Below are 14,633 nucleotides of genomic sequence, written 5' to 3' on the forward strand. Positions count from 1 at the left end.
TCATTGCTATGTATATGTAAATTTGCTTAATTCTTGTCTGATTGAAAGAATGTAAAGGTGAAGTTGGATGAGTCTCAGCTGCTCTTACAGGTTGTTCAACCACTCGCTCTGATGTAGCACAAAGCAAACCCTCATGGAAGGAAAGATGAAAGGAGGAGCTGTTCACTGGTGAAAGCAAAAGTATAAAGAGAACAGGGAACAGTTATTTCTGCTATTTGGTGAGACTAGAAAGAGAAGTGACTGAACAGCAGCAGGAAATACTTGGTAGGTAACTGTGGGGATAGCTGGGCTGAGAATAAGCAGCCAGTGCAAGTGGTAGGGTCAGTGTGCACTGTTACATTCAATAACTGTGATTTGGAAATAAGCAAATCAATCCACCACAGCTGCTGGGTATTTGGTTCACAGCACTGCTGGATGGCTCTTTCAGGTCACCCTGGGTAAAGATGAGTAAGCCTGACCTGAAAATGTTGGTTTGTATATGTTTGTGGGACAGCTGATGCATCATCCCACTGCCTTCTAGCCCAAACCTCTCTTCCAGCTTTCTGACCCACACAAGTATTCAACAGCCAGAATGCAGGATCTCTGGGCACAAATTCTTTGCAATTGGGACATAAGAAACAGCTCCACTTAAATTTGTGTTTTCCCTCCAGACAGAAGTTGTTTCAAAATTAGTGGAGCTGAATCATCCAATTCATCTATTACATCAGCCAGTGGGGCACAGGCACCCAACTTGTCCTGGGTACCTAAAATCCAGATCTAGGGTAAAGGATGTGAAGGTCCAGAATCGTTACATAAAGAGCACAAAAATAGAAGGATATATGCAAAAATTGAAAACTTTTTTTCCTTTTGGTTCTTTGACATTAATTTTGGGTGGTTTTTGTTTGTTTGTTTGTTTGTTTGTTTGTTTGTTTGTTTGTTTTTAGCCCTTGAAGTCACAGGCCCTGACAATGGGATGCCTGATGATCTCTTTACTTGGGCTGCACTTTGAGGACATTTCTGTGATGCACCTTTGAGTGGTCTCGTTGCCTCAGTGGGTCTGGAGCTGGACCCCAGGTGGGGACAGCCTGTGGGGACAAGCAGCAGCCCTCCCTGCTATGCAGGAGGGAGCAATGTCACAAACTCCCCTTTCTTCCTCTTGTGTAACATGGTAGTGGAAACATCAACTTCCTGCACAGCCACTGCCTGGTTCAAAGCACTGAGATCTGACTGACTGACAGGACAGCTTTTGGCAGGCTTACAAATATCTGCTCCTAGCTCCATGTGGAACTGCTGAAGTAGATCTGTGTCCAAATCTGGTTCAAGGGCTGTGGGATACACTGCAAAGCCCACGATGCTTAAAGCAAAGCCATAAGCTATGAGAAAGGGCAGGAATGGTTGACCCCAGTTCAACCAGAATCATAAAATCATTTAAAAATTTCCTTTATGAAATTTAATACATTTAATCCATTTAGACAACAACAGCAAAATGAAGAAAATTATTTCCTATGTGCACATTCTTCAGTCTTTCTGGAAAAGATATTTTAACAGCACCCTAACACAGCCTGGAGGTTTTCTGTCTCCCTCTGGGGACAGAGGAACATTCATGGGATGCTGAAAAAAGCTAAAAACCTCACACTGGAGCACATTCCCAAATATAAGGACATCCAGTACAGATGCAGAGCTTAACCAAAGGTGCACAGTGCTATGTCAGGGCCAGTGTTTATTGTTTTTATGATTGTATTTTTAAGCAGTCATTCTTTTGATCCATCCTAACTGCTGGTCAGGGAAAGAAAAATAAAGCTTATACAGAAAATAACAAATTATTCTGGCTGGAGGCCAAAACTTTACAAGAGAGTACTGAAGCCTAATATGTTTTGTTTGACGTCTTTGTTTCTGATAGATGTTGACTGAATTCAGGAGGATGACGGCACTTTGAACAAAACCAGCTGGGTAAGTCAGTTTGCTAATTATTAACCCTCTAGGGAAGAGACTGGGTTGGAAATGTGCATTCCAAACATTCTGGGAAAATATAAAATCCAATGTAGATCTCTTTGGGAAAGAAATACTTCACACTCTGGTTTGTATTTTTAGGAGGAAGGGAAGAGACAGCTTGTGATACATGACTGAATTTCTCAAGATGAGTAATAATTTCATACTGTGACTTACAAAATATTATTCAGAAACTACTGTGATAAATATTCAGATACCCAAATGTAAAAATATCAGTCCTGAAAAGTAAGAAAAAAAGTATTATAGTCTTAAACCTTAGGCTTTGCTGTGACATATTTGCATCTCTGGTTCTATATGCATATTTGCATTCTACCTGGTTGCTCTAATCTTTCCTGTGTAACCTGGCCAGAGGTGGCTGTATAGAAAGCACAGGGGATTTCTTCCTCAATTTCAGGAGTTTTAGGAGCAAAGGAAGAGTTAGATATGAGCACCCCAAAATTCAGTGCAGTTCAGTGTTTAACTAGTGCCCGTCTTAGCTAAAATTATAGCATGAAATGGAAACAGAAAAAAGAAAATAACAGGGGGGCAGGGAGTGGAATCCTGGTAGAAACATAAAGCAACCAAAGATCGAAGATGAAAAGAAATTTAGGAATAATTTTCACTATTTGTTTAACATTGGAGCTATTTTCCTGCTTGACAAATTGGTTGCAGCACAGAGACATTGGCCGTTTCAAGTAAGTGTCAAAATAGATGTAGTAGAATGCATTATTGTTTAAAACAAATAGGTCATATAGGATGCTGAACTGATTTTTGTTTTCTTCCCCATGGTTCAGTGTGATGCCATTAGTTGTCAGTTAAAGAAATACCTTAGTGTAGAGAAACTTTTTAAAGTTAAGCTCCCTGAAAATTAGTTTAATATCAGAACCATGCATATTTTTGCCTTTTTAATGTTGTAGTCTCTCCAGTAGAGAAAGTGGTAGGTAGCAAAGTACCTTCTAAACTTATTCATTCTCTGACTATTTGCAATTCTTTAGTTGCTTTGGTATTTGGTATGTGTATGTGTGTACTGACAGCTGTAACAAATTATGAACTGGAGTAATTATGGAGAATGCCATTTCCAGAGTGCTGCAACAGCCCACTGTCCCTCCAAGGACTGATTTAAAATTGCAAATGGTTATGTAAAGTGAACACTTAGAGTATTTTTGGCAGAAAACTAATTAAATTCATGTATCCCAGAGTGACCACGAATGAGAGTCCTAGTTTGTTACCACGCACTTAAAGATTAGAGAGAAAATTCACACATTTGCACAAGAATTAATGCAAAAGGGATCCAGCCCTGACTGAGTGTCAGCTGTATGAGATGCCTTCAGTTGTGGGTCCTGCTGCTTTCATCCTGCCTGTGGGAGAGTAAGAGCAAGCCTCCAGCTAAGCAAACAAACCCAACAGGTGGAATATTCAGGGTGTTTGGGCATTCTCTGCTGTTTCTTTGCTTGGATAGGTACAATACTAGTAAGTAGCCGAATGACATATGAGAGGTTAGTGATTGAGTCCATGAGTAAACCAGATTTTATTTCTCTGTTTCATAGAAAAACTGGGCTAAGTGAAAAGAAAACTGTGCCTTCTACTCTTGTGTTGTTTGTTGCCAGGTACAGACAAAATAATTTGCCCAACACAGGGAGCTGGGGAGCAGGTCCAGGCTTTGTTTCCTGGCTTCACTATCACTGTGTCATTTTGGCCAGCTCACCTGGTTTTTGCTTTGAGTTCTCCACATGTAAAATAGGGAAAAAAAACTTATTCTTTGGCAATGCTCTTTTGAGAAAGGTTGCTAAATATGCAATTGCATGCAGGCTGCAAAACCAACACCCTGTTACTAAAGGGAAACCCCCTTGCAGCAGCAGTGTGAAGTGCCTCATTCCATCACTGTTTGCAGGCTGCTTCCAAGGCCAGACAGATACATATTTTGTCAGAAAATTTTTGGTGAAATTTAATTTTCAGAGAGTTTTTTTCAAACTAAACTTGAAGTAACTTTAGTTCTAAATTTAGTCTAATAGCAGTAACAGGTAGGGGCTAAAATGACGGTGTAAAGAAATGGAAAAATTAAGTCTATTTTCAGTTATGTGTTGGGTTAAAAATTTGAGACTATCATCTTGTAGTTTTTTATTAGTATTCCTATGGTGTTATGTTACAGCATTAGCAATCTGTCAAAATCCATGGTACTGTTTATAAAAATAAACTAATTGAAGGCAAAGTGATCTCTAGCACTATTTGTGTTTGCTCAGGCTTTGTTTTCATGTCCAACACTTGTGTTGGAACTTGTTTTTTTAGAATAATAAAGTATACTTGGACTTGGAATCTCCACTAACCTTTGCTTTGAAAGTCAAGACTCTTGGCTTCCCTTTTGCTCATTTCTTATTTGCCATCTCTGTCACATGCTCTCTGGCAGGGCTCGTGGCTATAAAAGTGTGAGGGAGTAAAGGTTAAAGATATATACTAGCTTTAACAAATATGGTTATTCTTGCCTTAAGGATTGACTTCTGAAGTTAGTGTTTGGTTCATCCTATTTTTAGGGTAGGATCCCAGTTGCATTCCATATTTGTGCTTGAGTTAAAATCAATATACTTTTAGCACTCTATCTCTGAAGACTTCAGCTTATCAACTCAAGGGCTGGGTGTATGAAGGGAGCATAGTCCAGATGCTGGACTTTATACCAATAAGTAAATATTCAACAGCTCACTTTAAGAACGTGAGTGAGACTGTGCTCCACTAGTAGCAGTACTTTTCATGGGAAACAGAATAGGGATACATAAATTTCAGTTTGTACTCTAGTAAATACTCTAGAAGTGCATCAGCTCCAAAAGGAAACATTGAATCCTTACTTTAGCTTGGTAGTTATTGATTTAATCTGGATCAATGTGGATTCATATTCTAAAAAAGGGACTGCATTTGAGTTTTTAATAGCAAATATGCTCAAACTGTTGTGTATGATTAAAAAGGGGACAACAGCATTTCCTCTTTCACTGTCTGGGAACTTTCCGAGGGCACCAGTTCATTGAAAGTTTAGAGAACAGTGAGGAGCTGAATAGCTCTGCACTGTCCAGATTTCTGCAAGTGTATTGGCAGAAAAAGGGAGACTAGAGAAAATGTGAGCCCGCTGCTGAGTGAGAGGGGCTGTGGTAACACAGGATTCAGACAAGTCAGAGATATTCAATGCCTGCTTCACTGGTCTGTAGGATTTGTTTCCAAAAATCCCAGGCCCTGAGACCAGTGGGAGCATCTGGAGCAATGCAGGCTTACCCTCAGTAGAGTACACCAAAACATTTAAACAAACTGGACACAAACAAGTCTGTGGGACCCAGTGGGCTGCATCCACAAGCACTGAGGGAGCTGACAGATGTCATTGCAAGGCCAGTGTCACGTACCTTTGAAAGGTCACAGTGATCAGAGGAGGACTAGAAATTCAATGCAGATGCCATATCTTGCTTCAAGGAGAAGAGGGAGGATGTGGAGAACTACAGGCCAGTCAGCCTGGTCTCAATACCCAGAGAGGTGTGGGAGCAAATCATTCTGAAAACTATTTCATAATATATTAAGGACATGGAGATGGTTGGGAATCATCAGTATGGATATATGAAGGGGGAAATTATGCCTGATAAGCCTGAGGGCCTTCTGTGATTAAATTACTAGCTTGGTGGACAAGGAGAGAGCAGAGGACATTAATTGTCTTAACTCCAGAAGGACTTTCATCACTGCCTGTATCCTCATTAACCAACTGCTGACTAGATAAGTAGATAGATTGAAAACAGGCTCCAATGCCAGGCTCAAGAGATTATAATCAGTGGTGCAAAATCCTGCTGGAGGCCAGTCACTGATGATGTGCTCTTGAGGTCAATACTGGGGCCAATGCTGTTGAACGCCCTCATTAATGATCCTGGGTGATAGAACAAGTGCACCCTCAGCAACTTTGACTTGAAGACTGGGAGGAGTGGCTGGTACACCAGATGGCTATGCTGCCATTCAGAAGGATCTTGGCAAGCTGGATGGATCAGTTGAGAGGAATCTCATGGAATTTAACAAAGGAAAATGCCAAATCCTGCACCTGTTGAGTAGTGTCCCCACACACATAACAAGGGGCTGAGGGCCAGCTGGCTGGGTAGTAGCTTTACAGGAAAGTATCTGGGAGCCCTGGTGAGCACCATCTTGAACATGTGCCAGCAGTGTGCTGTGTCCTCCTGGCACAGCTGGCCAGCAGTATCCTGGGCTCCTGCATCCCAAGTATTGCCAGTAGGTTGAGGCAGGTGATAATTTCCCCCTACTTGGCATTAAGACAGATCTGGAGGACTAGATGTCCATATCTGGATTTCCCAATGTAGGAAAAATATGGTTTCACTGGACTGAATCCAGCAAAGAGCCACAAAGATGATTATGGGACTGGAGTGTTTGTCATATGAGGAGTGGCTGAGAGCTGGAGGAGAGAAGCCTCAGGGAGATATTATCAGTGTATCTAAAGATCTAAAGTTAGGGAGAGTAAAGAAGATGAAGCGAGGCTCTTCTCAATTAAAATCAGTGAAGGAACAAGAAGCACTAGGCATAAAGGATATCATAGGATATTTTTTTAATAAAAGAAAAAGGTGGTTTTTTTTTTTTACTATTGTGGCCATCAGAGAGATGTCCAGAGACATTGTGGAGTCTTCATCCATAGAGATATTCAAAATGCAAGTGGAACCAACCCAGGGCACTCTGCTCTAGTTGACTCTGCTCTAAGCAAGAGGGTTCACTAAATGGTCTCTTCAGATCCTGTGATTCTTTGGCTTAGGTACTTTAATTTATTTCCACAGCATCTGAGTATTTCTATCAGGTTCACTGTTTATAAAGAGATTTCTGATGCTTCCAAAGTTTTGCATTTTGATGGGACTTAAATTGTGGGCCACAGGTTCCTGCTGGGTCATTTAAATACTGCCTATGGTAGATCCAGCCCACTTTACATGGCCATTCTGCATGGCCAAACTGTTTCAGTTTGAAATAAAAACAAATCTTAAGGAACTTATGGACTTCATAGAATGAAGCACCACTGCTTAATAGAATATATATAAAAATAGATGGTTCAGTACTATGGGCGTATTATTGCTTCCAAAAAAGAACAAGAAATGTAGATGCACTTGTTAAACTAACAGGACTATTTAGGTAAGCATCAATTAAATAGATCACTAATTAGAAATCTACACACACTTCATTACTATGAATGCTTGTTTGGTTTCTGGTTGTTTTGGTTGTTGGTTTTTTGTAATTTTGTGATTTATTTGGGTATATTGAGAATTAAGACATATACAAATCAAAGAGTGATAATAGTACTGTTTAGGTATTTTGCTGAATATACAGTGTTACAATATTTTTCATTTTTCTCTTTTTGACATTTAAAAATATAATTAGAGTTACTCATGCAGCTTTGTAAAGTATGTCTCCCAGAAGCTGCCATAAAGAGCAGCATTACTCCTTGACAGCCTCAGGAAGGAAAGAGAGTGGGCTTTGCTTTTTCAAAGCCAGGAGCAGATTCAGCTTGGACAAACTAATGATCTCTACAATAGAAATATGTCACACACAGAGGTCATCTCTGAAGTGACCAAATCCTGAAGCCTTTATAGCTTAAAATCTTCTCTGGGGTTTTGCCTAGAGGCTCATTACTGGTTAGTCTGGCAGAGCACTGCAGATGTGAGTCATGAGGGATCTGTGCTGCTCTGTGCTATCTTCATCTCTCTCACTCTCCCTCACGCATTCTGTGTCAAGCACACGAAACCAGCTCAGCATCAATACTTGTGCAGTGATGACAGCTGACAGAGTACCCTCACAGCCTCTCCCTGATTCACCCATGGTGTCAAGCACAGACAGAAGTCTTATAAACTCATTTATATGCACTGTCCACCCACTGACTTTATCTCAGGTTGTGTGAGTGTTGAGTCACAGACAGGTAGTTCTTGTTCAAGTCCCAGCTGTGGGTAATAACAAAAGCTATTTCAGTCTCACAGAAATAATGACTAAGGTACAACTAATTTCCCTACAACAAGGGCCCCTTGAATCAACAGAATATTGCAAAAAGCAAGTTCTTGTGAGGAGGACTTGCTGATTTGTTCACCCAGCAGGAGATTTCATCCAGATAAAGAAATAACTGGTCGACTGTATCAACTAGGTCACTCTTGTCTGCATGCTTGCAGACCTCATCAAAAAGCTGTCTAGAGGCCTAGATGGTAAATACTACATTTAGAGAAGATGCATTGGCACTGCTCAAATAGATTGTATTTATCCAGGTGCACATGAGTTTTACCCTGTATTGCAGTTTCTACTGCTTTGCCTGCTACTGATGTGAGGCTTGCCAGCCTTTAGTGTTTTCCATCATGTCACCTCATTTACCCTCTGGAATCTTCTTTATAGAGATTGGTGTCACACTGCCACTCTCCAGACCACAGGCACATGGCAAGTGTGAAGGGAAAAGCAGGTCCATTTGTAGGCTCTCACTCAGTGCTCAACGCTGCCCTAAAAAACTCAGATATCTACAGATTTGTTACTTAGTCTAGTTTGGTTTGTAGCTTTTCCCATTTAGCACGCTTTCAGGACAAGTCTGTGCTGACTCTCAGAAAGAAGAGTTCAGGTATGGGGACCATCAGCTTATTCCAGTGAACATATGCAAATAGATAATTTAGCTTCTCTGGATAATTTAGCTTCTCCTCTTTTTTTTACCCTGCAATTGTCCTTTGATTTGTCAGAATCCAGTGGATTTCTTGGTCCTGATGTACATAAGGCAAGATTTAATGTTAGTCTGGATTTGTTTTGTGAGTTGCTGCTCACAGTTTTTTATTGTTCCTTCACTGTGCTTTTCATTAACATGTTGGTTTGTGATCCTTTCTGTGGTTTAGCATTTGGAGAAGATTTAAACTTCTGATTTCTAATAATAATCTACTCGGTGGCGAAGTTATTGTGACTGCTTCCTTTTGCCAGTTCTCAAGACTTTAGTAGATGGCACACACTGATGCTGTGCTGTGCACCCTTCAGGCAGTTCAGCTCCACTGGTGAGAATTTGCTGTTCCTGCAGCTGCCTTTTGTTTCCTCTTCACAAGCTTTCTCACTGCTATGTCTCCTTCCCTTTTGAAACTGGGTGCCACTGCTGTGAATGCTTGGCCTTTGTCAAGCCTCTGGGAATTCTGAATGTAAACATAGCAGTAGAAACCATGAGCTGAAGATGTAGGTCAAGATCTTGCACACAAATGAGGACCAAATTAGGGGCTGCATCTATTCTGTGGCTTCCCTGTCCCACTGCTCTGTGAAGCAATATTGGTGGAGTCTGATGAGGTCTGTGTTACATAACAAGGCTGCAGTGTCCAGACAGCACAGAGGTTACATGAAGTACAGTGCTGGTTGCATTTCCCACCCTCTTTGCCCATCTGATCATTCTCAGCATGCTCTCTCTGTCCTTCTGGTCAGGCAGGCCAGTGGCAGACTCAGGGCTACATATGGTGAAAGGTGACATTTTGGCACTTTGGCATTCTGTGCCACCTGCCAGGTTCCTGTTTTTTTTACTTGATCTCCTTACAAGATCTCATTAATAAATTTCAATATCCCATTACCAGCAGAGGTGACTCCTATTATTTCTCCTATTATATAATATATTTTATATTCTGGTACTAAAATGTCCTGTATGTGTGTAACATGTCATTGCCTTTGTCTAAGACCAGACATTTGATTTCCCTCCAGTTATTCATTAGCTGTTTTACATTGTTATAAAGGTATGTGTTGTTCTGGTGTTTGTTTCCTCCTTCATCTCCCATTTGAAAGGTATTTTATTTGCTTTATTTTTTTTTTATTATTATTTATTTGTTTTCTTATTTTTGCTCTCTGGCCTCTCCTGCACTCAGAAAGGCACAATTTCCAAACATTTGCTTATGGCATATTGAACTGTATGTTCTCCACTCCTGCTGCTACTCAGTTTATATCTTAATCAGTCAAAACCTTTAAACACCAGCAACTTAGCCCTCAGTGAGTTCAGTGTTTCTGTACAGACCCTTTTTATCTCAGAAGTACTCCCAAGCTCAGACCAATCTGAAATTTTGCCTTTTAAACCATTCTCATCTACTTGTTGAAAGTTTGCTCCTTCCTGGTCAAACAAAAGGCATTTTGGAGACTGCTATTAGTCAGGGACGAATTTTGCCTCCAAAATATGTTAGACTCAAAACTACAGGCTCTTCCCCAGCACTCTTACGAAATTATTCTGCTTTGCATGTTTAAAGAACAAAAACAAAACAAAGACAAATAAACAAAACAACAACCATAAAACCAAACAAAAACCCCACCAACACCTTTCAAATTTAAAATTAAAAGGTCTTCTACCTGAATTAATTTTTATTTGCTTCAAAAAACATTTTCCAAATGATAACTGATTTTCTTTTAAATCGTTCCTTCAAATGATGCTTTCTGCAACAATTATAATGCGGTACAAAATATCATCTTATTTGCCAGTTCCCACAATCCTAATTTAAGTAATAACCCATACTGACACAGTGACAAGAGAGAACCACTTTTGGGGAGATTGAGCATATAAACTTTGCTAGTAGATCTACTAAACCAAGGCACACTTTCCGTTGAAAATGCACAGTACAGATGTCAGAGACCCTTTTTTAAACTGCAACAGAAGAGTATCTTTTACCACTTTACAATTTCAAGCAGTTGTCTCAATGTTAAAGTACTGCTTTTATTATTTTGTCATTGTTCCAGAAGCACACAGAGATCCTAGCAGGAGTCAAAGCCAAACCAATACCAAGAGAAAGACATTCCTGGCTCTCAAAAAACATGCAATGTGGATGTGTCCACACTCCTTTCTTTGTCTTACTTCCCAAACCTGTTTCTAGTATTTCAATGGGCCTGAATATGAACATTTAAATATGCATCGGGGCAGAGCTGAAGGCAGCACTACAGAAGTTAGCAGTGCCATATTTGAGTAAAAAAGGAGGTTGATATTACAAAAAAGGTCTGTAATTCCTTTGTTATTTCTGAAAGTTATCTACCACATGCAGTAGAAGAAACAGAACAGTGTCTAAAATGCTATAATAACATCTAGGTATTTATTATGAATGGTGACACTTAAAGAGAATCAAATCTAAGGGTCCCTAGCAATAATAAACCCTTCAAGCACAACAAAAGCCTCAAAACTTTGGAACTCATGCCAAAGATGCATACAGAGATTGTAGAAGAGATTTAAGAAATACACATAAACTCAGCTGAGAGAGCATATGATTAATCTTAAGTTTACTGTGCAATATGACAGTTTCATAATGTGCTGAAAGGTTGGGCCACTGCAACTGGAAACAGGAAATTTAGAGCAACAAGGGAGAAAAGCCATCTTCCTTTGTGTTCCCTTTTTGCTGAAAGCAAAACATTCTTTGATGTTCAAAAATAATTAAATCCTCAATATCCATCTAAAAAAACAAGGCAGCAAACAAAGTAAGTGTCCATGAAGAAAAGACCATCCAGATGGATTTAATGCAAAGCTTAAGTTACTGCTTAAAGACCTCTCTGGTTACAGCCTCTCTTTATCCAAATCAGTTTCTTTTTTAGTGACTTTTTTCATAGCCATGCATGGGATCAACTCCATCAAGCTAAACTTGTGTATCTGTCAAAAAAGAACCATTTGGCTTTTAGCTGCATTTATGGTAAAAGTTGCAATTGCCCAAATTTCTTCTCCATTAAACTATCTTTAAACAAGTCCAGGGCTGATATTTTATATTATTAGTAGGCACTTTACCCAAACCAGAGCCATGTTCTAATATTAAACTTAGCAGCAGAGTCTAGGTAGCACTGAAATCTTTGTGTGCTGGCTGCTTTGTGGGTACCATCACTTTCTTGGAGAGAGTCCTGTCCCTCAGGAAATAACTGCTCCTGTAACTCTTGCAAGCCTTCATGTGGCTGTTGGGTTTGGTCTGGTTTATTTCTTTTTTGGGTTTGTTTGTTTTTTTTTTTGTTTTGTTTTTTTTTTTTTTTTTTTTTTTTTTTTTTTTTTAGTTTGTTTTTGGTTTTGTTTGGGTTTTTGTTTGTCTGTTTTGGGTTTTTTTGTTTTCTCCTGGAAGGACTTAGGTATTTTAAGCACCCACGTTGCAAGGTTAAAAAGGCAGTAAATAAGAAGTGATCTCTGTTCAGATGTCCCAGTCTCAAAGTCATTGCTGGAGGAAGCAGAGAAAAGCAGAAGTTACCATCTCCAAATCCTCTTCCTATTTTCATGAGATGCTGTAGGCAGAAAATCCTTTCCACCATTCCCTTTGTGCTCACTGGCACATGTGGATGCACTCAACTTAGCCAGAAAAACTGGATTGCAGTGTGTTGAATGGCAAAGGAGGAAGGTTGCTCATGCAAAGTATCTGTTTCATGTGGTGAGCAGAACAGAGATGGGGTGGAGATTTATGGATAGATTGGTGTTGACACTTTCTACAGGCATTGCTATTGTTAAAAACATATGGGCATAAGGGCAAAAAATTATCCTTTGATAAGCAACAAAGACTCCTGCTAGAAATACAAGGCACTTAGTCATGATGTTGGCACCTTGAAAGGCTTTTTGTTTGGAAAGGCAAAGTAGTCTTCTTGGAAGCAAAAGGCTGCTGTGCATTACTGGGAGCTCTGTGGTAGGGCCCTCCTGTATCTGAAATTCTGTATTTGGTTATCTCTACAGGCATGGTTGAAATTTGCTCAGCCATTAGCTCTGCTTTGAAGTGAGCTGTAGGTATTCATGGGGATATATAATGCTTGTGACTTGCAATACAGAAACTGCTCACTGATTATGCTGAGTGATAATGTGAAGCTCACATTAAATGCAGAAAACTCATTTATAAATAATAAATCCTATAAGAAGTAGGCTTTGGCATTATTAAAACTTTGATAAGCTTTAATACAAACCCACTTTTTCAACAAGAGAAAACTGTATTAGAGTTCCATAGGTTATCACATGACATACACCAAATACCATTTTTCCTGCCTGTTCTTTCAAAAAATTTTTGTTGGTTGGTGGGCTCGCCAGGACTGCACATTTTGTATCTCCTCTTAAATTAATGTAAAACAGAATTAAAGTATAGGACATGTGCAGGAACCCAAAACTGAAACTAAGAGGCACCAATGCAAACTTTGGTGAAAAAAACAAATTTTTCCTATTCTTGGGCATTCTTTAATTTTTGAGCCAGGAGCAGAGTTTGAGTCTATACTACCAAAGATAATATTTTATAAACCAATAAGCAAAAAAGGAGCTGAAATCAGAAGCATGTGAAAGCATATGTTACATATGTTGAGATACCTTAGAGAACCTCCCCTCTATTAATACACATATTGCTGATATATCTGTAGTAAGTTGGATGCTGGTAATTTCAGAATTGCTGGTATGTGTTCAGTAAATATGCACTGCATGCTATTAGTTTCAAAGTGAAACTCTTCTACTAACCATTCCCAAACTGGGGCAGTCAGTGCATTAATAATAACACACATTTGAAAAGATTGATGGGAATGCACACCTGCTTCTTCTTTTATTTAAAAAGAGCCACGCCATCCCACCACATATTTAATTTTAGTTTCAATAGCTTGCTTTTGCATCAGGGTCACCAGTAGGGAATTTCTGCTTTCTCCTTTCTCCATTCTCTGTGTGGAGACTTTAAAGCTATGCTCTTCCTGAAAATGAATTATTTCTGGTAACACAGATTCGATTTTGCTACATCTACAGACTCCTCTCTTCCTGGACCTGACTTCTGATTTTTCAAATAGCTCCTGCCTTGGCAGCCATGTGCAGTTTCCAGCAGGAGAGAACATTTGTTGACTTGCAGGTGTCTGTTTTTGTTCGCTGCAGGTCCACTCAATTCCCAGCCTTGCATACCTTCAGATCCTGTGTCCCCAGGAGTACACATTCCTACATGATGGGCACATTGGAAGCATATAAAACAGACTGCACATTGCATTTCCCAGCTTCATGTAAATTTAGTATTTCTTTCCATGAACAATGGCTCTTCCAAGTCTAATCAAAATGGATTTTCCTAGAAAAAAAAGGTTTTTTCTTGTGACTTTGCAAATCATTTTTTTAAGCAGCTGGAGCTCGAGGTATACAGCCTGTCCATGTAAGCTTTGAATCAGACAGGATGTAGCTATAAACTTGATTTCATTTCACATGGTTTCTGTCAGTTTTCCCCTTTTTCTCCTTTCTTCCGTCTGGCCACCTGGTTCTCGCCGTGTGCACGTTACGGGTGTAACACAAGTTACTTTTGGTTTCTGTTGCAAATTTTTTTCAGCAACACTTACTCGGCACTGCGAGCCCCTCCTCGCCCATTCCCGGCAAGGGCAATTGCAATTTCGCTGCCCCGGGCTCGGCAGCTGGCCCGCGGCCAGGGGGGATCGAGGATCGCAGCCCGATGTGCATCATTTGTACCATTGGAAATATTTTACTTCCGTGTGTTTGTTAATTTTAGATTATTCCGTTCACCTTTTGCCTTTTCTTCACTTCTAGCAGTTTAGCACTTACGCGTTCCCCTTTCCCCCCAACTGAGCTTCTAAGGGGTTTTTGGGGTTTCTTTTTAGTTTTAACTTTCCTGACCATGCGACAATTCGATCTGCTTTTCCAGTCTTTCTTCATGTTTTCCACCTTTTTTTTTTTTATGTTGTTGTTAATTCCTTTCTTTTTTTCCTCGTTTACTTTTCCT

The sequence above is a fragment of the Melospiza georgiana genome, chromosome 7 (assembly GCF_028018845.1).
Source record: "Melospiza georgiana isolate bMelGeo1 chromosome 7, bMelGeo1.pri, whole genome shotgun sequence".
Lineage (NCBI taxonomy): Eukaryota > Metazoa > Chordata > Aves > Passeriformes > Passerellidae > Melospiza > Melospiza georgiana.